This window comes from Dama dama, chromosome 31, assembly GCF_033118175.1.
Source record: "Dama dama isolate Ldn47 chromosome 31, ASM3311817v1, whole genome shotgun sequence".
In the NCBI taxonomy this organism is placed as follows: domain Eukaryota; kingdom Metazoa; phylum Chordata; class Mammalia; order Artiodactyla; family Cervidae; genus Dama; species Dama dama.
Genome location: NC_083711.1, coordinates 47,482,017 through 47,506,078, shown reverse-complemented (window position 1 = coordinate 47,506,078; position 24,062 = coordinate 47,482,017). Strand labels below are relative to the sequence as shown.

The 24,062-nt window shown below is 38.5% G+C and overlaps 1 protein-coding gene across 2 annotated transcripts in view; it reads right to left on the bottom strand.

Moving 5' to 3' along the window:
• Positions 1–24,062, bottom strand: part of COL8A1 (collagen type VIII alpha 1 chain) — a 159,245-nt gene that overhangs the window by 117,176 nt on the left and 18,007 nt on the right. The gene's annotated exons all lie outside the window — the stretch shown is intronic.

Genomic DNA, 24,062 nt, shown 5'->3' with positions numbered 1-24,062 from the left:
CATTATTAATTTTAATAATGAATAATGAAAATTATATTTCCCCTTTCCTATTTTTATGCCTTTTTTTGTTTGTTTGTTTGTTTTTTGTCTTATCACATTGACTGGGACCTTAAGTATAATTCAAACAAAAATGATCATAATGGGCATCCTTGCCTTGTTCCAAAATTCACAAGTAAGGATAATGTTTGTTGTAATACTTTTGGTAAATACACTATCAGATTAAAAAAGTCCCCTTGGTTTGCGAGAGAGTTTTATCATCAATGGATATTGAATTTTATAAAAAATTTTTTGAAACTATTGCATGTTACATGATTTCTCTTTTTTTTTTTTCTGTAAATGTGGTGAATTACATTGATTAATTTTTGAATCATAAACCATCCTTGCATTCCTGAAAAGAGCCCATTTGGTCATGCTACTGTTGTTTATGATTTTTGCTTCTCTCTGTTTACTATTTTTCTTTCTTGTAATGTCCTTGTAAGGTTCTGCTGGGCTGATAAATAATAGAAAAGTGTCTCTTATCCAATTTTTCTATTATCTGGAAGTATTGGTGCTAGTGTTATTTATTCTTTAAATTCTGAAATAATTCACTGGTGAAACTATTTGGTAAGTAGAGTTTTCTTTGTGGGAAGGCTTATAAAAATAGATTTAATTTCTTTTGTAATATCAGACAATTCAGGTTTTCTACTCTTTTTGGTGTCAGTCTGGTAATAATTTCACATAAGTAGTCATATTTACTGGCATAAAGTGTTTCATAGTATCTTCTAATAATCTTTTAAATGTCAGCTAATAGTTTACAATGCTATTTCTACAGCCAATAATAACGCCAAATACGATGCTCACTCCTTGAAGTTTGCCAAGCCATTTCCTATTATCACATAAGTTTATGCAATTAGATGAAATAATGCGGATGTAAATCACAGACTCTTTCCTATCCCTGTGACATCAAATGTTTACATTAATATGAAAGTACTTCTTCAGCCACAGGGGAATCAAAATGCTGTTAATAATAGTTATACTTGTTTTTAGAGACTTGTTGCTTCTATAAACTGAGGCATACTGCCAATAGCTCATATATATTACCTTTCAGTTACCTTTTGTTCTTGAGATTATTCCAAGGATGTGTTGGTGAAGGCATAGTTTCCCTGAATGAAGAGTGTGATGTTCAGTGGGGATGATAAGGAAAGTTTTTAACTAAAATGCTGCTGTTGTCAGACATTTCCATTTTAAGCAGTACAGGCTAGTAATTCTGTTACAGAAATAAGTGTGTTTACCTTCATTAGTTACTGACTGGGTGACTTGGGCGAGTAACCTAATTAACCTGTAGTACTCTTTTTCCAGGGTATGAAGTTAACCTGATCTTCCTTTTGTGCATCATTGGTACTCATAGCAAATAATTAAATATTGTATGTAGTGCATTATGCTTCAGGGAACCATCCAGAAAGAAGGTCTTGATCTGTGAAGTTGATAGAAGTAGTTCTGATATTTGAAAATGATTTTTCTCTGGACCAAAAATAAAGCAGGGAAGGTAGCAATGGGAAGAGATCTTTGAGGATCTTCAAAATATCAGTTGACTATGGCTGTAGCTTTCTAGGCCATTGTGAAATGTCAAATGGAACTGTTCCACAAACTGTTGGTGGAAGCATACTCTTCCTTAGACTATGAATGGAGTGATAAAATCAGAGAGAATAACCAAGAAAAAAGACATATATCCAATTATGCCTAGACTGCCTTGGTAAGAAAATGAATTTCAAGCTGGGAGGGATTGGAGAGGTCATTGAGTCAGGTGCTCTAATATTCCCCTAAAGAAAACTGAGCTCTCAAAGATTAAGTGACACCTAGATGATGCCATCTTTATGGCAGAAAGTGAAGAGGAAGTAAAGAGCCTCTTGATGAAAGTGAAAGAGGAGAGTGAAAAAGTTGGCTTAAAGCTCAACATTGAGAAAACTAAGATCATGGCATCTGATCCCATCACTTCATGGGAAATAGATGGGGAAACAGTGGAAACAGTGTCAGACTTTACTTTTTGGGGCTCCAGAATCACTGCAGATGGTGATTGCAGCCATGAAATTAAAAGACGTTTACACCTTGGAAGGAAAATTATAACCAACCTAGATAGCATATTAAAAAGCAGAGACATTACTTTGCCAACTAAGGTCCGTCTGGTCAAGGCTATGGTTTTTCCAGTGGTCATGTATGGATGTGAGAGTTGGACTGTGAAGAAAGCTGAGTGCCAGAGAATTGATGCTTTTGAACTGTGGTGTTGGAGAAGACTCTTGAGAGTCCCTTGGACTGCAAGGAGATCCAACCAGTCCATCCTGAAGGAGATCAGTCCTGGGTGTTCATTGGAAGGACTGATGCTGAAGCTGAAACTCCAATACCTTGGCCACCTCATGCGAAGAGTTGACTCATTGGAAAAGACCCTGATGCTGAGAGGGATTGGGGGCAGGAGGAGAAGGGGACGACAGAGGATGAGATGGCTGGATGGCATCACCGACTCGATGGACATGAGTTTGAGTAAACTCCGGGAATTGGTGATGGACAGGGAGGCCTGGCGTGCTGCGATTCATGGGGTCGCAAAGAGTCGGACACGACTGAGCGACTGAACTGAACTGAACTGAAATGATGGTAGGAAACTGGAGCTTCCTTGGTGGCTCAGACAGTGAAGAATCTGCCTGCAAAGCAGGAGACTGGGGTCTGATCCCTGGGTTGGGAAGATCTCCTGGAGAAGGGAAAGGCTACCCACTCCAGTATTTTTGCCTAGAGAATCCCAAGAATGAAGGAGTCTGGTGGGCTACAGTCCATAGGGTTGCAGAGTTGGACACGACCAAGCGACTAAGCACACATAGAAAACTAATGCTAAACTTGCTTTAAGGAAAATCATATTCCAAAATTCTATATGTGAAAACAGATAAACTAAAGGGTCATTGTTACTTTAAAAAGGGATTTTATTATTCAGTAAATAACCCGCTGCAGCATTTATTAAGCAGCAAATTCCCAGTGCATTCAAGAAGTGATTTAACTTGCAAACACTTGATTTTCATGCAGAGTTACAGCAACACATTGTTGAGGGAAGCAAAGTACACTAATGTTCTTTCTGTGACTGGTCAGGGTGAGCTCAGTCATCTACCTGGGTGTTTGCCAGGGCACACACAACTAGGGACATTTTATGGCATTTTCCCAGGTGGTAAGGTATGTAGATGTTGTTGCTTTTATGGAACAAAATGCAGAGCCTGAGCTATACAAACCAGACTAGAGAGGGTGGGCCATGAGCTAGGGCTGGTGGGCCTTTCAAGTCTGAACCTGTGGCAGGATATTGCTTTCCTTGTCAGCCACACCTTCAAGACTTTTTAAAAAATGGATACAATTCACTTTATCACAAAGCTAAATTAAAAATGGAACAGAATTTGGGTTGAGTAGCAATACCGCAGTTGAAAACCTTCACCTTCAAGTTGATGGGGTGGAGTGAGCAAGGCATTCCTTGCCAAGCTTGTTTATCTTGGCTCACAGGACCAGCAGGGGAGCGTGGGGGCCCCCTCTGACCACAGAACTAGAATGTTCCTCTTTTCCCTCAACTCCCTCCATTCCCAAGGGATTTCCTGTCACCAGCCTCAACAAAGGGTTTTGATTTCAAAAAGGAAGGCTTATTTGGATTCATTTCCTTTAAGATATCCATTCATGAAAAAAAAAAGTAAGATCATGAAAAGAGATAGCATAGGATTGATTTTTTCCTATGTGTATGTGTGTGTTCAGTTGCTCAGTCATGTCAGACTCTTTACGTCTCCATGGACTATAGCTTGCCAGACTCCTCTGTCCATGGAATTTTCCAGGCAAGAATACTAAAGTGGATTGCCATTTCCTAATCCAGGGGATCTTCCCAACCCAAGGATCAAACCCACATCTCTTGCACCTCCTGCATTGACAGGTGGACTCTTTACCCCTAGCACCACCCAAGAAGCCCTGTTTTCTTCTTTTTTTAAAAATATGCTTCAAGATATTGTACCTTGAGACATTTCCATAAAACTATGAAATCATTAGGCTAGGTTATAGTTAGAAACAGTCTCTTAGAGATGTCTGTGTCAAAAGCCTTATGGAAATTTGAAATATAATAATAATAACATCCACTGAGGACAGTTTAAATTTTTCTCTGTATATTAATTCATTTAATCTTTATAACACCCTGTGTAATAGGCACTATCATTCTCACTCTTTTCATCCCTGTTGTCCAGATGTGGAAGGTGAGGGACAGAGGTTAAAAAACTTGCCCACAGTCACACACTTAGTAATAACTGGTGGAGTCTGGATTCAGACTCAGTCAATCTGACTCTAGAACTGGGAATCTCAACACCTATGCTCTGCTACTTCTTTAAACTTGAACATAAGATAGATTTTTTTAAAAAGAAATAGCCCAAAGTCAACAGTTGTTTCAGAATCATACTGAGTGAAACAAAGGCAGGAAAATAAAACAATGAAAAACAAAAAGATTTTTTTCTCCTCAAATACTGTTGTTTAAAATTTACTTTCATATAAATGTTAAGGACTAACAATATGGACACTGCTTAATTCAATGAATAATAAACTCAAGTTATTTACACCAAAGGCAAAAAATATTTTAAAACTATTATAAAGAAATATAGAATAATTTAGGCAAATTGATGGGTGGTGGTAGTCTCATAATAGATTTTGAAGGGAAGAAGGGTGTCTCTAATATCAGAAGCTGAAAATTTACTCAGCCTGTTTTTCACTAGGAAATGCAAGGAATTTTACTCTTAATCAAGGAGGGCAACCAAACCCTTCTCCCTCATTATTTTTTTGTGCCAAAGTAAGTGATACTAAGCTATGTGCTGCCTATTAATTAAGCACATGTAGTGATTCTTATAGGGCTTCCCTGGTGGCTCAGAGGTAGTGTCTGCCTGCAATGCAGGAGATCCTGGTTTGATCCCTGGGTGAGGAAAATCCCCTGGAGAGGGACATGGCAACCCACTCCAGTACTCTTGCCTGGAAAATTCTGTGGACTACAATCCCTGGGGTCGCAGAGTTGGATATAGACTTAACATCCTTGAATCATTTTTCACTACAAAGGATATATTAAATGTTAAAAAAAAGTTCACCAAAAATGGAAGAGTCAACAGAAGTGAAAATTTGATAATTCAAAGAAGTGAATCTGTTTCTTACATGCAAAGCACACTTATATAAGATATCTAGTTACAGAATCCCCAAATTTATTTTTTTCAGATTTTTTTTTAAATTTTTATTTTATTTTTCAGATTTATTTTTTCAAAATTGATTTCTGGGATGGTTGGCTGACTAAGCAGATGTAGGAAACATATATTCTGACTCAAAATATGTAGTAATACCAGCTATAATAGAAATTAAAAATTATTAGCTACAAAGCAGAGTTCAAAAGCCAGAAAGAGAAATCTTTTAAGTAGTAGGAAATAGAGGGAACTTAAGTCATTGCAATGAGTGATGGTTGATGCCATGCAGGCCAAGGGTATTAGCCGGGATATACGCTTTAAAAGCTAATGTCTAAAGCACTTTGTATAATGGGGAAATATATCTGGGAATATCCTGTCCAATTCATACGGGGAGGTAGAAGTCCAGGGTCAGGCTGGGGATATAGCATGGGCATATGGCTTAGAAACAGATCATTTCCCTGGCCATGATGGAAAATAGAAGTCCAGATCCAGGCTCTTTGTGGGACCTGAGTTTGAATAACCCAAGCAGTGCAGAAATACAATCTTAGAGTCTAACCCAAGAGATGAGTTAAACAAAACCTATATAAACTGAAGACACAGGGAAGGCACTCAGAATGAAGGCCAGAGAGAAAAAGAGACAGAAAATGTAAGAGCAGTTAAGAAAACATGGAAGATAGGAAAGAGTAGCTTCAAAATACATCTGATAGAAGTACAGAAATCTTCCCTATAAATCGAATAGTTACTTTTGTACAAAAAAGCAGCAATGCCATCTACATATAAGAAATATAGATAGTGAAGCTAATTATTAGAGAAATGTAAATCAAAACTACAATGAGGTACCACTTCACACTGGTCAGAATGGCCAACATTTAAAATTATACAAGTAACAAATGTGGGAGAGGGTGTGGAGAAAAGAGAACCTTCCTGTGCTGTTGGTGGAATGTAAATTGGTGCAGCCACTATGGAGGACAGTATGGAGGTTCCTTAAAAAACTAAATATAAAGTTATTGTATGATTCAGCAATCCTGCCCCTGGGCATATACTCAGAGAAAACCCTAATTCAAAAAGATACACGCATCCCTATGTTCAGAGCACTATTTATATTGGCCAAGGTATGGAAGCAACCTAATGTCTACTGACAGATGAGTGGATAAAGAAGATGTGGAATATATATATATATATATATATATATATATAATGGAATACTGCTCAGACATAAGAAAGAATGAAATAAGACCATTTGAAGCAACATGGATGCAACTAGAGATTATCATACTCAGTGAAGTAAAGCAGAAAGAGAAAGACAAGTACTAAATGATATCAATTGTATGTGGAATCTAAAATATGACACAAATAAACTTATTTACAAAATAGAAACAGACCCACAGACATAGAAAAAAAATATGATTACTGAAGGAGAAAGGGGGTGGGGGTAAATTAAGAATTTGGGATTAGCAGAAACAAATTACTATATATAAAACATATAAAAAAAAACGAGGTCCTATCAAATAGCACAGGGAACCACATTCAATATCCTGTGATAAACCATAATGGAAAAGAATATGAATAAGAGTCTATACATGTGTATAGCTGAATCACTTTGTTGTACACCTGAAACTAACACAACATTTCAAATCAACTATACTTCAATTAAAAAAAAAAGAAACTTGGATATTGAAATAGAGAATAGGTTTTCTACCTCTCTTTCCAATTGCTTTTCTGGAAGTGTGAAAGTTTAATTTTTCCTGCTCTGAGCTGTGGAGATTCCCTATGAATTAGTTTTCTGACTGCCTCTGTGGAGCTCTTCAGGTTTCAACAGTTCCAGATTACTTATGTCTTTTCTCTTTAAAAGCTCTCGGGCTTTTAAGTGGTTGGCTCAGATGACAAAGAATCCGCCTGCAATGCAGGAGACCAGGGTTCGATCCCTGGGTTGGGAAGATCTCCTGGAGAAGGGCATGGCAACCCACTCCAGTATTCTTGCCTGAGAGTCCCATGGACAGAGGAGCCGGGCAGGCTACAGTCCATGGGGGCTCAGAGAGTCTGACACGAGTGACTAACCCTTTTCTAAAGTGGATAGCTCCATTTAATTCAGCTAGTGTGTTCTATAGAAGACAATTTCTTGAATAACCAAAGTTCCCAAAGTCCTGAATCACTTTGCTGTATATCTGAAACTAACACAATATTATTAATCAGCACTACTTCAATATAAATTTAAAAACTAAAAAACAAGGGAAACAGAATATAGAACATGAACAAAGGGGAAGGAAGATGATTTAAAAGGAATAGGAATGAAATTATTTTTAAATACGAAAAAGTAAAGATAATAACTAAGATGTTTGTGATATCAGAACCTTCTTGGAGCATATTGTAGAAGAGACAATTCTTCATATTCTTTACAGTTCAGAAACATTTTTTAATTTCTTTGATGAGGGATGCTTTAAAGCAGAAAAGTTAAAACCCTTGATGATGTATACCAGGTTTTTTTTTTTAATATTTATTTATTTATTTAGCTGCCAGGTCTTAGTTGTGGCACGTACGATCTTTGGTCTTCATTATAGCATGTGGGTTCTTTAGTTGCAGAGTGTGGGATCTAGTTTCCTCACCAGGGATCAGACCCAGTCCCCCTGCATTGGGAGCTTAGCCACTGGATCACCAGGGAAGTCTTCATATACCAAGTTTTAAGAGGAGTAAGTATTCAATTATCTAAATCATCTCTCCCCAATCTGCTACAAAAGAAAAAAACAGGACTTTGGGAACTTTGGTTATTCAAGAAATTGTCTTGACTTTTCCATAGTGGCTCAGATGGTTAAGAATCTGCCTGCAATGCGGGAGACCCAGGTTTGGTCCCTGGGTCAGGAAGATCCCCTGGAGAAGGGAATGGCAACCCACTCCAGTATTCTTCCCTCGAGAATTCCATGGACAAGGAGCCTGGCGGGGTATAGTCCCTGGGGTCACAAAGAGTTAGACACAACTGAGTGATAACACTTGCACTTTCAGGCTGACTTTATGAGTAGAAGAATTGTAAGTATATAATTCCATTCAGTGCCTTTCGGGCAATCATAACTGGCATGCAATAAGAGATATGATTATTGTTACTCAAATTCCTGTTTGGTTCAAAAGCTTCCTATAATGATTATGACTTTAAAATATTTGTTTTTTAGCTAATTACAGCTAATGTCTGAGTGGTAGTACTTTGGTTTTTTTTAACCTCATTTGAAATAAATTTTTCAGCTGAAATATAAAACGTGTATATTTCAAACCAAGGTGACCCCCCCCCCCCAAATGCTAAGCCTGATATAAATATGTGAAATATAAGCCATCTCTCTTTTTTTGGATCCTAGAGGTGATGTATTGTTTTTGAGTTAAAAATTGTATAGGAGTTTGGTAAGTTCAAGAAAAAGGCTCTGGGAAACTTTTTTCCCTCTGGAATGAAGTGAAAGAATTAATTGCCAAAATTTCATTATTACCTTATATGTCTAAAGTTTTTTTCTTTATTTATTTCTTCTTTTTTTGTTTCCCCAAAGAACTGACTGGTATCATACCAAAGGAATTTTCTCTTTCATTTTCACTTCTATGAATAGAAACTAGAATTGAAATCTAATTTTCTGTTTCTTTCCCAGTAGCTTCTGGCTATCTCTAGATTTCTTTTTACTATAGAACATGCTTTTCTTCTATCTCCCAACACTCGTAATTTTCTTTCCTAATTTTCTTAAAGATATGGAGGTTGATGTATATGGTTACTATTTGGGGTATGAGAGTGGAATCTCAGTTCTAGTGCTACAAAGACATTTCATTTTGTTCAACATTCTTTGAATATCTACCATGTGCTGGGCATAATGTCTCTGAGCCTTAGTTTCTCCGTCTGGAACCTTCAACATTAAAATTTGCTGATCCTAACCAAACATCATCTTTTCCAATTATCTGATATTGTGCTATTCCTACTTACCTTTAAAGACTTTTAAAATGTAGTTTTTAATGCCTCTGTGCATTTACAGACCTGACTTCTGCCTGGAATAACTGTCTTTCCTTCTTCATTGATCTGACGACCCCTCATCCTTTAAAATTCAACAAATGATAGCCTGGACTCCTTATTCTGGTTTAGAGCCTGTCTTCTGTGCTCCCACAGCCCCTGAGCCTTTCTCTTTCAGAAGATGTATCATGTTTTACTATAAAACTGTGGTGAAGGATGAAAAGACAACCCTCAGAATGGGAGAAAACAATTGCAAATGAAGCAGCTGACAAAGGATTAATCTCCAAAATATATAAGCAGCTCGTGCAGCTCAATATCAGAAAAACAACCCAATCAAAAAATGGGCAGAAGACCTAAACAGACTTTTCTCCAAAGAAGACATACAGATGGCTAATAAACACATGAAAAAATGCTCAACATAGCTTATTATTAGAGAAATGCATATCAAAACTACCGTGAGGTGTCACCTCACACTGGTAAGAATGGCCATCATCAAAAAACCTACAAACAAAACATGCTGAAGAAGATGTGGAGAAAAGGGAACCCCCTTACACTGTTGGTGGGAATGTAAATTGATATAGCCACTAAGGAGAACAATATGGAAATTTCTTTAAAAACTAAGAATACAGCTACCATATGACCCAGCAATCCCACTACTGGGCAGATATCCTGAGAAAACTACAATTCTAAAAGACACATGGAACCCAGTGTTCAGTGCAGCACTGTTTACAAAAGCCAGGATGTTGAAGCAACCTAGATGCCCATTGATAGATGAATTGATAAAGAAGTTGTGGTACATATATACATATATACAATGGGATATTACTCCATTAATATTACTCCATAAAAAGCAACAAGTTTGAGTCACTTCTGGTGAGGTGGATGAACCTAGAGCCCGTTAAAATGAATGAAGTAAGTGAAAAAAGTAAGTAAAAAAAAGAAAAAAAATCATATATTAACACATATATGTGGAATCTAGAAAAATGACACTGACGAACCTATTTGTGGGCCAGCAGTAGAGACACAGACATGGAGAACACACTTGTGGACGCAGTGGGGGAAGGAGAGAGTGGGACAAATTGTGAGAGTAGCATTGAAACATATGTACATTACCATATGTAAAATAGGGAGCCAGTGGGAATTTGTTGGATGATGCAGGGAGCTCAAGCTGGTGCTCTGTGACAAGCCAGAGGGGTAAGATGTGGAGAAGGGTGGGAGGGAGATTCAAGAGGGCGGGGGCATATGTATACTTATGATTGATTCATGTTGATGTATGGCAGAAACCAGCACAACATTTTAAAGCAGTTACCCTCCAATTAAAAAAAACCAAAACAAAACTGGTGAGTAAACTTTAAAATGGCCCCCAATTATGCCTGCCTTCATCCTATGAGCAGATTCTGGCTGTTGCCCTTTTGACTTACACACCTTGATAAAAGAAGCAGGCGTGTTGGGGAGGTCCATGTGGCAAGGTATTGAAGATTGCCTTCAGACAAAAGTCAGCTAGACACGGAAGACCTCAGTCTGACAGGCCATGAGGAACTAAATCCTGCCAACAACCACATGGGCTTGAAAAACAAATCCTTCTCCAGTTGAGCTTTCAGATAAGACCTCAGCTCTGGCTGGTACTTGACTGGAACTTTATAAGAGACCCTGAAGCGGAGGATACAGCTAAATTAAGCTCAGTCTCTGATCCTCTGAAGCTGTGCAATAATAAATGTACACTGTTTTAAGCTACTAAGCGTGTAAACTGTTACACAAAAATGTACTTACCAATTTATTTACTTTACTCTCCCATTGGATTATGATATTCTTCAACCCTGTCTTTTTCACTTTTGTATAGTCAAAACCCGATACTATGCCTGGCACATAGCAGTTAGTTAAATATGTACTGAACACTGTGTCAGTGAAGCCAGCTCACCTCTGCTTTCTACTCCTAACTTTGTGATCTTCATTTTGTTCAAGTTCTGAGTCTCACGTTTTTTTTTAATGTGAGAAATTAGGTGGTCAGACTTACTGTAGCTCAATTCAGCTCAAGTAGTTTCCATATCAGTTTTTCTCTTTAAAAGTAACTATCAGTGATATGTGTGAAACCATATTATATTTTGGTATATGATCTTAGTGAATTTCTGTATTCTGGTATATTTTTAGCTCTGATGTGCAAAAAGCAGTTATAGCAAAAATAGTGTATCTTTGACTTTTATTTTTTTTAAATTTTTTTTATCTTTGACGTTTAAAAATGAAAAATCCTAAAGGATTAAACACTGCGAACACAAAAACTGGATGAACTCATGAAAAATTGAAATCAGTTTTAAAAAGGGCATTTGATGACATGTAGCATGACATTTAGCAGCTTTCTTAATTAAGTGGGCTAAAAACCAGATAACACAATTTTAGCCAGGAATTTCTTTTTCCATGCTGACAGGAAACATTTGTTTTGTTTTAGTCAGACAGCCTAAAAAATGCTATTTATAATAGCTTTGCCAAAGTGAAAAAAAAGACATCTACAAATTCTCATTCATTTCTTTTTTTTAAAATTTGCTCTATTATCTTCTCAAGTGTTTCTTTGTTTCACTGATAAGAAAATCATGACTCAATTCTTCAAAGACTGATGGACAAGACATTTCTCATTTTCCGGGCCAGCACATATGTAGAAGATAATTCTTATTAAACACATTAGATAATCCTTGATGAAATCAGTCAACTATCAGTTGGAGCTACCTTTCCTTCCTCTCCACCCTCTTCCTTATGTGTTATTTCTCCAGGTCCAGAAAACCTAGGCACAGATGATATTGAAATTTTGTTATTTAAAAGAAAAGCAGAAAATGAAGAGTTTCCTTTTATGTCAGACTAGCACTTTTCATCTGTCCATCTATAGACATTTCATTCCTTCTGTGTTTACTCTGTGCAGACACTCGGTGAAATACTGACTGCAAGGTGGAATTAACATTCCTTTGGTGTCTCAGGACAACATTTTTGTATCTTCCCTTAAGCATATTCTGTCCTGTTATTTCTCACCAGTAGAAAGGGATAAGAAACAATGATGAAATTCACCCTGAAGGACTGACAATGAATTAGAATTGAAGGGAGCCACACCAGACAGAGGAAAAAGTCCTTTCAATAGTAAGCAAGTAAGCGATAGACCATCTTCTAAGGGAGGCTATATCATCTCTATTTGAGAGAATCTTTTAAAAAAGGGGGGAAAAAACATTTGTTTGGGTCAAATGCTTTTGGAAAAGTCAAAGGAGATGAAGTTACCTGATAGTTCTTTTTTCCCTACCATTCATAATATAAAAGTCATTACAAAATACTGAATATAACTATTTTTTATTCTATATAAAATCAACAATAATAACTTACTGCCAATACTTCTTGCAATGAAATGAAATAGTTCCATGGATCAGGACATAGAATCTGAAGGACTCATTTAGGGTGCTCAGAGCTCATTTAGGTGGTAGCGTATTTCAGCAATTAAAATTAGGACTTTGGAAGGGGAAGAAATAAAGGTTTAGATTCAGGTTCTATATCTGAGTGGCCAAGATACATGTTATGAAAGTTACTTAACCTTTTGAATCATTTCTTCATCTAAAAAATGCAGATTATAGTGAAAGTGAAGTCGCTTAGTCGTGTCTGACTCTTCGTGACCCCATGGACTGTAGCCTACCAGGCTCCTCCACCATCCATTGGATTTTCCAGGCAAGAGTACTGGAGTGGGGTGCCATTGCCTTCTCCATAACTCAAATAGAATTACTGTGAATACAAAATAAAATCTCTTCTACTTCTGTTAGGTCCTTATCATTTCTGTCCTTTATTGTGTGCATCATTAGACCTAACAGAAGCAGAAGAAATTAAGAAGAGGTGGCAAGAATACACAGAAGAACAATACAAAAAGGTTTTTAATGATCCAGATAACCACAATGGCATTGTCACTCATCTAGAGCCGGATGTCCTGGAGTGTGAAGTTAAGTGGGCCTTAGGAAGTATTACTATGAACAAAGCTAGTAGAGGTGATGGAATTCCAGCTGAGCTATTAAAATCCTAAAAGATGATGCTTTTAAAGTGCTGCACTCAATGTGGCAGCCAATTTGGAAAACTCAGCAGTGGCCACAGGACTGGAAAAGGTCAGTTTTCATTCGAATCCCAAAAAGGGAAATGCCAAAGAATGTTCCAACTACTGTACAATTGGGCTCGTTTCACATGCTTGCAAGGTAATGGTCAAAATCCTTCAAGCTAGGCATTAGCAGTACATGAACCAAGAACTCCCAGATGTATGAGTTGGGTTTAGAAAAGTCAGAGGAACCATAATATTACCAACATCTGCTGGATCATAGAAAAAGTCAGGGAATTCCAAAACAAACCATCTACCTCTGCTTCACTGACCACACTAAAGCCTTTGACTGTGTGGATCACAACAAACTGTGGAAAATTCTTAGAGTTGAGAATACCAGCCTGTCTTACCTATCCTCTGAGAAACTTATATGTGGGTCAAAAAGCAACAGTTAGAACTGGACATAGAACAGACTTCTTCAAAACTGGGAAAGGAGTATGACAAGGCTGTATATTGTCACTGTGTTTATTTGACTTATATGCAGAGTACATCATGCAAAATGCTGGGATCAAAATTGCCAAGAGAAATATTAATGACCTCAGATATGCAGATGATACCACTTTCATGGCGGAAAGTGAAGAGGAACTAAAGAGCCTCTTGATGAAGGTGAAAGAAAAGAGTGAAAAAGCTGGCTTAAAACTCAACATTAAAAAAACTAAGATCGTGGAATCTGATCCCATCACTTCATGGCAAATAAAAGAGGAAAAAATGGAAGCAGTGACAGATTTTCTTTCCATGGTCTCCAAAATCACTGCAGACGGTGACTGCAGCCATGAAATGAAAAGACGCTTGCTCCTTTGAAGAAAAGCTATGACAAACCTATACTGTGTACTAAAAAGCAGGGACATCACTTTGCCAACAAGGTCCATATGGTCAAAGTTATGGTTTTTCCAGTAGTCACGTATGGATGTGAGAGTTGGACCATAATGAAGGCTTAGCATCAAAGGGTTGATGCTTTTTTGAATTGAGGTGCTGGAGAAGACTCTTGAGAGTGTCTTGGACTGCAAGGAGATCAAACCAGTCCATCCTAAAGGAAGTCAGTTCTTAATATTCATTGGAAGGACTTATGCTGAAGCTGAAGCTCTAACACTTTGGCCATCTGATGCGAACAGCCAACTTATTGGAAAAGACCTTGATGCTGGGAAAGATTGAAGACAAAAGGAGATGGGAGTGGCAGAGAATGAAATGATGAGATAGCATCACTGACTCAATGGACATGAATTTGAGCAAACTCTGGGAGATAGGACAGAAAAGTCCAAACTCCTCGAGGGCAGAGAAACTGGCCGTGCTGCAGTTCATGGGGTTGCAGAGTTGGACACGATTTAGCAACTGAACAATAATAACAACATAAAATAGTAACATGATAAACGCTCTCCATAGAAACTGGTACAGAATAGACAATAAATGGACAATGCATTAGCCTGGTCTAAAATTGACAGATGAGGAAAATGAAGATTAGAGGTTAAAACCTGCCAAAGGATGTGTGGTTAATTACAGAACTTTAGCAGAAAGAGAGATTTCTTCCATAAACTCAAAGTTCTGTTTTACATCTAGTCTTCTATTAAATTGCCATAGCATTTGTTTGAGAGAAGTAGATGTCTCATTGCTGAGAGAGCAAGGAGAGTAAAGAAAGGGGAACTGATTTACATAAAGATGTAAAGCAAATTTCAACTGAAAGTTGAAACCAACAAAATTAGATTAATCTCGCCTTCCTATAACTTTCCACACTGATCTGAATTTTTGTTCCCTGAATGCATATATTACAGAGAAAGTGAAAGTGTTACTGGCTCAGTCATGTCCGACTTTTTGCACCCCCATGGACTGCAGCCCACCAGGCTCCTCTGTCCATAGGATTCTGCAGGCAAGAATACCGGAGTGGGTTGCCATTTTCTTCTCCAGGAGATCTTCCTCCTCCAGGGATCAACCCTGGGTCTCCCGCATTGCAGGCAGATTATTTATCATCTAAGCCACCAAGGAAGAGGGATGAACCTAACTGAGGATCCAGGAAAGCTAATGAAACTATGAATTTGAAAGCAAAACCACATGGACCACCATACTTCTTCCCAGTTGGGGCAGAGAGAAAACTTGGGGACAAGAATTCTTCATAGATCCCATGGATAGACTCAGGTCTGAGGTTGCTGCTATATGGAGTGAATGTTTGATAATTAGAGGTAGGCCTATTTATTTTGTAGCTTCCAAATCAATGAATTGTGATGAGATTTCCATTCTATGCAGAAAATTGTGGTAAAGAATTTATAGAATTGAGGCAGGGTTAGGAAAAAACTTAACCAATTGTTTTTTTCTTAGATATACGAGGAAATTAAAAAAAAATTAGTCTGTATTTTTTAAAAATTCCAAAGAAACCTGGCTTCAATAGGGATACAGGTATAGCCCTTTCTGTGGGGGGAAAAAAAAATCTCATCATCTCCACCCCTTTTTAAAATCAAGCTTGTTTCCTCTAGCGTAGATTTCCCATGGTTTTAGAAGTCAATTATAGGGAAAAAAATGACAGCGACTATTGCTGGAAAATACAATGTCAAAGTGACACACATCAGCTTATCCTGGGATTTAATAATCTCATAGAGCTTATTGCAGTGAAAAGACAAAACACCACCACCATCACTACCATTTTGATCAGAATTACTTTAAAATTTTTTTACAAAACACAACTGTGCATCTGCTTGAGTTCTGTAGATCAACGTAGAGAAAATGGGGACAGGAAACAAGAATGCTCAGGTGATTTAGAGAATCCAGAGCTGTATTGCCTTGGCGTGTACAGTGCCTGAGGAAGTTAACAAACATGCAAGCCAAAGCCTTTCGAAGGGATGCTTTGTGTTTGATGTACTGGCTGGTAAGAATGTGGAGTGGGCTATGATGGATATTGACTCTGATGAAGAAGGAATAAATATTTCTCATTATGCTCAGGCCGTATGATCTAGTATCTGACTCCTTTTACACCTAGCCTTGGCAAAGTGGGTTCTCCTATGTCCAGTGAAAATGTGGCACCATCCAAAAAGCTGGAAGAATGCTTCCTGGTTCAATATGACATTGTTTCTCTTCATTGAGCAGCTGAAGTGACCGGTGGGTGGGGGCTGGGGGTGGGGTGGGGTGGGCTGGTTACTCCCTGCCTGAGCCCCGCCCCTCCCCAACAGCCATGGACACAACCGAAAGACAAAATTCTTGGAAAGCTAGTTGGGTAGGGGGCAAATTTACCGAAATCATGATCTCAAAGCTGAGCTGATGCAATTCTATGAAAAGAAGACTTTTGGAAAACCTTTTGAGTCTGAGTTAGGGTTCCTTAACTCAGAGAACCAGGCTTCCCTGAGCACTCAGCAATTCTTTTACCAAAACACATTCTATATTGTCTTGTAATTAGGTGTTTTCTTGCCCTTGTTCTAATAGGGGACTTGTTTATTTTGCTGATCAACAAATCCCTAGGACCTGGTGTAGTCCTGACTCATAGAGGGTACTTAATCATTACTTCCTGATTGAATGGAGGAATGAAGAAAGCTCTGAAGGACTGATCTAGGTTTGTGGGGTTCAACTCTGTTCTATTGGGCCTGCACTGGAAACTGTCTTTCCAATAGCAGTAGCAAAGGGTGGCACCGACATGCTTCAGAGGCAGAATGGAAGAATCAGGCTGCTTGATTATATAACAGATCGTCTACATGTTGTCCTTCAAGCACACAGCTCAGATCAAGGGCCTCTGCATTCAGATCTTTGTCTAGGAGAAGCAAGAGTTGGCTATTTTTAGGCTCAGTCAAATTTTGTTGTGACGTACAATATAAGTGTATGAGCCAGATAGGAATAAACATAGACCAAGGGATTGCATATCTGGAATTCACAGAAACATTTAAAGATGAAAATACAAATGCCAATGTGGTTAAGAGCCTAAGGTCACATAGCCAACTCATGCCAGAAATGGAGCTCCTTCTGGACCCCCAGTGCAGTTCTATTTCTACTCTGCCATTGACTCAGAAGCCCTTTTAGGGGGAAAATATGAAATATTACTGTTTTGCAATTTGACAGCTGAAAAGTATTCCAACAACTTTGGATCACCTGATTGTTGTAGTTCCCACTTCTTTCCAAGGCAACCTGATTATCTACCTTGATGAACACCTATGTGTGTGCAGGTGAGCTCAGCCGTGTCTGACTCTTTGTGACCCCATGGACTGGAGACTGCCAGGCTCCTCTGTCCATGGAATTCTCCACAAAAAAAATACTGAAGTAGATTGCCATTTTCTACTCCAGGGGATAGTCCCGACTCAGGGACTAAACCTGAATCTCTTGCATTGGCAGGCAGATTCTTTATACTGAGCCACCTGGGAAGTGGCTTGTAAAACTCTCATTCTATATCCATTAAATGATAACTCGCCATTCCACTTGGGAAGCCTGCCAGTAAACCATCAGAAGCTAATACAGAAACATGAAACATATATTCTTCCTCACAGCTCTCTGAAGTAATGAAATTTTGACATCCTGATTTTAGCCTTCTGGCCTTCAGAACTGTGAGACAACACATTTCTATTGTCCTAAGTCATCTAGTTTGTAGTACTTTGTTATGGCAACTCTAGCAAACTAATACAGTCAATGTAAGCATGGTGTTCTGAAAATTGCTTTTTGACTCAAAACATAGATCCTGGACAGCCTTATGAGTTAATAAGTTTATATACACAACATTTTTCAATGGTACGTGGAATTCTATTCAGTGGCTGTTTCCCATTTGGAGGATTTGCATGTGTTCTGTTTTTCATGATTACTATAATTAACACCATTATTCTTTTTTAAAAAATTGTGGTAAAGTATGCCTAACATAAAATTTACTATCTTAACCACTTTAAGTATATAGGTCAGTATTGTTAAGTACTTTCATATTGTTGTACAATCAATCAACAGAACTCATTTCATTCTATACCCATTAAATAATATCTCGCCATTCCCTCCTCCCCTCAGCCCCTGGCAACCACCATTCTATTTTCTGCCTGTATGAATTTGACTACTTATGTATCTATTTAGGTATATAGCTTGTTTCACTTAGCATAATATCATCAAATTTCACCTGTGTTGTAGCATGTGTCAGAATTTCCTCCGTTTTTAAGACTGAATAATATTCCATTATATATGTATATCACATTTTGTTTATCTATTCATCCTTCAATAAGTGGACTCTTGGGCTGTTTACACATTTTGGCTATTGTGAATAGTGCTGCTATGCAGCAAACATGGATATAAAATATATATTTGAGACTGTACTTTCAATTATTTTGAGTATATACTCAGGGATAGAATTTTCTGGATGATACGGGAATTGTATTTTTAATTTTTTGAGGTACTGCCATACTGTTTTCCTTAGTAGCTACACCATTTTTTCATTCTCACCAATGGTTCACAGGGTTCCAATTTCTCTGCATCCTCACCAATATTTCTTATTTTCTGTTTTTTAAATATAGTTTGCCATGTTAATGGTTATGAGATGGTATTTCACTGTGGTTTTGATTTGCATTTCCTTAATGATTAGTTATGTTGAGCAGATTTGTCATGCATTTGTTGGCTATTTGTATCTTCTTTAGAGAAATGTCTATTCACTCCTTTGCCTATTTTAAAATTAGGTTGTTTACTTTTTGTTGTTGAGTTGTAGGAGTTCTCCAGATACTGATTTTTGGGATGGAATTATTGGTTCAACTTTGAAAAGTTGTACCAACTTAGACTCTTACCAATAATGTATGATCATCTCCCTATCTCTGTTCTCTTGTCAGCACTGCATAAGAGATCTGTTTTTACAAATGGACATAAACATAGACAATGAAAAGGGTATCTTTATACACAGCTATTCTGGTCTTCAAACAGTAAAAGCCTGTTACATCATTGTTAGCTATTAAGCAAATTTGGGTCAAATCAAATCACGTCCCCTGGAACTTTAACACATACACACAATAAAAACCTATGATTCAGAACTGGTTCTGCCCCCAGCTCTAGGGTAAAAAGCTTTAACTTTTTTTTTTTTTATTAAAAGCTCTATAATTAGTTCTTTTACATCAAGTGATTTACTTTAATGAATAGTGCCATTTTATAAATTGAATAAATAAATCTGCTCCAATTCATAGCTAGAGGAATTATAGGAGAAGCTGGTGTGCCAGAATGATCCAGTGTGTGCCAAGGATTCAATCTCATAGCCCAGACTCCTTCCTCGTGCCAGGCCCACTGCACCAGCAGAGACACCCAGTTTCAGGGGCTGGAAAGACCCAGCAGAATGCTTGTCGCTAAGAAGAAGGACAACACTATCCCACAGAGTGAGCGGGAGTTATGTAGTGCAACTGAGAAAGCGACCTGGCCCGGGGGGACATTTCCTTTGTAGTGATATTTTTAAAAAATTATAGGAAAATAATCATGGTTTTAGATCTGGGGGGCCAGAGGGACACAAAGGCAATGAGATTCTCCCCCTTAATCTTACCACCTGTGTAAAGGCTTATGAGGGCCCCATATTAATGTAAGGGAGGTTGTACAAAGCCATGGGGCTCTGATATCCTTCCTCTTCTTTCCCTGGTAGAGCTTCATTCATAGAGCATGTGTGAGAGATGGACCATGCGTGTAGATGCGCACTTGTCCCCCCGTGTGACTCCATCCAGGGACACAAGTCCCTCACTCTTCCTAAGGTCCTCCACGGAAGAGTATTAAAACCAGAGGAGTGGAGCCTGGCGTTTCCATGCCGCTTTTCTGGTTTATTGGCTCTCTTTGCTTGTAAAATATGTTTTTAATTATACTTAAAACATTTGATTCAGACAACTTCAGGGAAGTCAAGATGTATTGTTTCTCCCGCCCACATCACATACGTTCCAGTTTATTGGGGGCTTAAGGTGCTGTATACTGACGTCAAATGGCAGTGATAGAACGGAGTCTTGGGAGAAAGGTGAAGAATAATCTCAAGCTACAAATAATAGAACAGTAACGAAAGTCAGTGCTTGCCTTGGACTTGGTGTGAGCATGACAGATAGGCATGACCATAAAGGACAAAGCTATATGTAAAACCTGAAGGAAAATAATGAGACTGCTTGGAGCACAAGCCCAAATCAGGAAATGCTGGTTTGAGGTGAACTTCTTTTACTCAGATAGAACTTTCTAGATTTTCTTTTTCTTTTTTTTTTCAGTCATCCATATCTAATTATTTTTCTTTGACAATAATGCAAAATTGGACAGAGTTTTAAAACCACAGGCTTAGTGGGGTTAAAGGGGACATTTTTGTTTTCCTCAGAGGAGTGATAGCTTACAATGGACTCTTCATAGTTATTATTGTTATTAGCCCTTTGTCCAGGTCATGGACAAGGCAATATGTTTTATTGAGCATTGGTTAAATGGTTGCTGTCCAGATAGAATGTGGAGATGAATTATACTGGGCCATGCCCCAAATAAGAGAAGGGAGGCCACAGTGAGAAGTTAAGTGGGAGTTATAACCACAGTGCTATGAAAGCATGCCCCCTCCCCCCTACACATGACCCTTGTTGGAACTTTTAAGGGTCACACATGGACCAGCTGTGTGTTAGCTCATTATGAATGAACCAGAGCAAAAGGGATCCTTATCAATGAGTCATGGGCCGCATGGACAGCAACTGGGGCTCATAATACGGAGCTAGACACCACCAAGGAAGGGTATTTGCTTCCCACTCTTGTTCTCCCTACTCAACCAGCTACTGTGATTGTACTTCTGGCCTAGGACCTTAATGTACATAAGTATCCCTGTGGGGGTGCTGATTGAAAATGCAGATTTCTGGCCCCAGCCTAGAAAAGATTCTGAGTCAGTAGGGCTGGCTGGGGACGTAGAATCATGATGTAGCTAGTCCTCATATCACAGTCGGAAACTTTGGGGAACTTTGCTCAGGATGAGTGTGAGAGGGACTGGCTGGTGGTGTGACTACCAGATTCTGTTTGCTGTTATGGGTAAAGGCCTGTCTAGACCTCTTCTTCCTCCACCACCTTGCACTGCTGATTGTTCAAGACTTTGATTTCTGACTTCTTTGACCACTCACTTTTTCAAGAACCTTGGTTAAATCTTGAATCTGCTGCTTTACCTCTGATATTGGTGCTTCTCTGATTATCATTTATGTGTCTTTCATTCAACAAATATTAAATATCTGTGCTTAGCTTCAGGCTCAGGAATGGAACACGCTGCTTAGTAAGACAAACTCAATTCAGACCATAATGGGGTTTATAATGGGGCCAGCGGAGAGATAATCTGTTAATTAAATAGTTACGGTGATAGTGTTAGATGCCACAGAGGAATGTTGGGGTAACATGTGAGCATACAGCAGGGCCACCTAATCCAGTTCTGGGGTTCAAGGATGGCTTCAAGGGGGATGGGAGGTGATGAGAAGGCAGGGTGTTCCACACAAAAAGACAGAATAGTGTGAATGGAAGCCCTAAAAAATAAGAGCTATGGCATGCTCAGAGAAAACTGTTGGATACATCTGGGGGGGGGGGAGCTTTGTGACAGCAGGTAATATGGAAAGAAATGGAGCTGGAAAGATCAGCAGGCCCAGATGATGAAAGAGGACCTTGTAAATCCTCTGACGGTGTTTGGATTCTATTAATCTGAGGGCCATGAAATATCCCCGAAAGGTTTTAAACAGATGTGAGTCATGATGCAATCTGGGTTGAGAGAGATCACCACAGCTGTAATGGGCAGATGGTGCAAATGGTTCAGAGTGAAATCCCCAGAAGGCAGGAGGGCTGGGATGAGGAATGCCAGAGAATATGGAGAAATTTAGGAAGAAGAATGTCTGTAACAGAGGGGAGGCACGGGGGACAGAATGGCCTGCAGGTAAGGTGTATGTTTGGTAACAGTGAGTGGACAGTGTTTCTATAGAAACTTCCTCCCAGGGAGATGAGTGAAGACACTTTTGAGATGTCCTTAGAGCACTTTAGATAATGAGATTTTAGTACTGAGATAAACTTTTCGACTGGGCAATATGGAGGAACAGCCAACTTCTTAATCTTCTCAGCGAAAGAGTGACAATAGCCATTTTAAAATGTACCAAAATGGATATGTATCTTTTTCAGATTGTGAGTGTCTTTAAGAATTAAAACAGGGACTTTCCTGGTGGTCCAGTGGTTAAGAATCTGCCTGGCAATGCAGGGGACATGGGTTCAATCCTTGATCAGGGATCTAAGATTCCCCATGCCATGGAGCAAGAAAGCCCATGCACTGCAACTTTGGAGCCAGTGAATCCTAACAAAAAATCTCATCTGACACAATGGGGATTCCGAGTGCCGCAACTAAGACCCAAGGCTGCCAAATAAATTAATAATAAAAAAATAGTCAAAACCAGAAATAAAATACAACTATAAAAATACTGGGAAATCAGAGGCATACAGGTCTCACAAATGAATGAACATACATGAAAGCCCTTCATACACTACAAAGTTGTATTTAGACTGTGACAGACTTTAAGGAAACTGTCTCGAAGAAAACAAAAAGCACAATATCTGCTCATTGCTGGGATGTAATAACCAATTTCAATATCAGAAATCTCTAAGTGAAGGCTCTTAGTGAACCTTCAGCTTTCTGAACCACATAGAACTTTTTTTTTTCCCCTGAAGGAAGGATCGAGCCAGCTTTTCTAGGCACAAAGTTATAGCATTTTCCCCATTTGTCCTAAAAGCAAGTTCAAACTGAGAAACCATCTTAAGGATCGAATGAGTAAGATCTCAAAAAGAAACTAGACTCAAGATTTCATTGAAAGGCAAAGTTCAGCCCCTTATTTTGTCAGAAAGTTCTAACATCGGAAAAGGACTCCAATGGGGGGAGCTGTGTGCCCAAGTGGACTTTTCACAAACGCATCACACTGGACAGATTTGGACAGATTGGGAACGTGCCCTTCTTTCTGCTAAAGATGTTTTTCCACGCTTGGCCTTCCAAGACCCAGAGTTCAAAGCTTCATGACTACTTTTTTATGCGGGAGCAAATTGACCACAGCACTATTAGAAAAAATTGTGAGTCAGAGTGCTTGGCTCCTTTATTTCTCTCTTGTGTTCTTTGGAAAGGAAAGATTGTAAGGATAGAAACTGGGAAAAGAAAGACTGACTACCTTGCCTCTTCTTTTTTTGAAGGGTGTTTGCTTAAAAATAATAACCCAAACCAGGCTATTATTGGGATTTATATTAAACATTTCCAAGTTTTGAAATGGGAGCAGTCCACCAGACCCTTGTGAGCTCAGCTTTTGTTTTTCTCGTTATACCAATAGATAAATTGAGTCACTGAGCAGTGAGGTAATTTCTCTGATCTCAGTTGTATTAGATGAAAAGAAAGCATGAACTCAAGGTTTTGGATTCCAGGTAACCACTTTGATCATGCTTTTATAGGAAGCCAACAACCAGAAAGTTAATAATCCGTTATACTGCATGTTAGGGGGATGAGGTTTTCTAGTGTAACAAAAATTCTACTTCATATAATTTATATACATATGTGCACATATGCATGCATACACACTCATATATAGTAGAATGACCTCAACTTTCCCGAGTCTTCAGGGAATGAGACATTTTGGATAAATTAAAATTTTCCTAATAGCTGATAATTTTACAACCACCAGGACCAACATAGGCTTGTTTTTATATGATATATTTGAAATACAGAATTTCCTTTATTCTTAAATGATACTACTAAATATGTCAATATTTTTACTCAGCTGTGATTCAGTGGTTCCCCCAGGAACTTCCTAAAGCTATGCAACTATTTATCTCCTCCACGAATGCCATACACCTTAGAAATTCTGATCATTTTACAGCTCTTTTCCTCCTG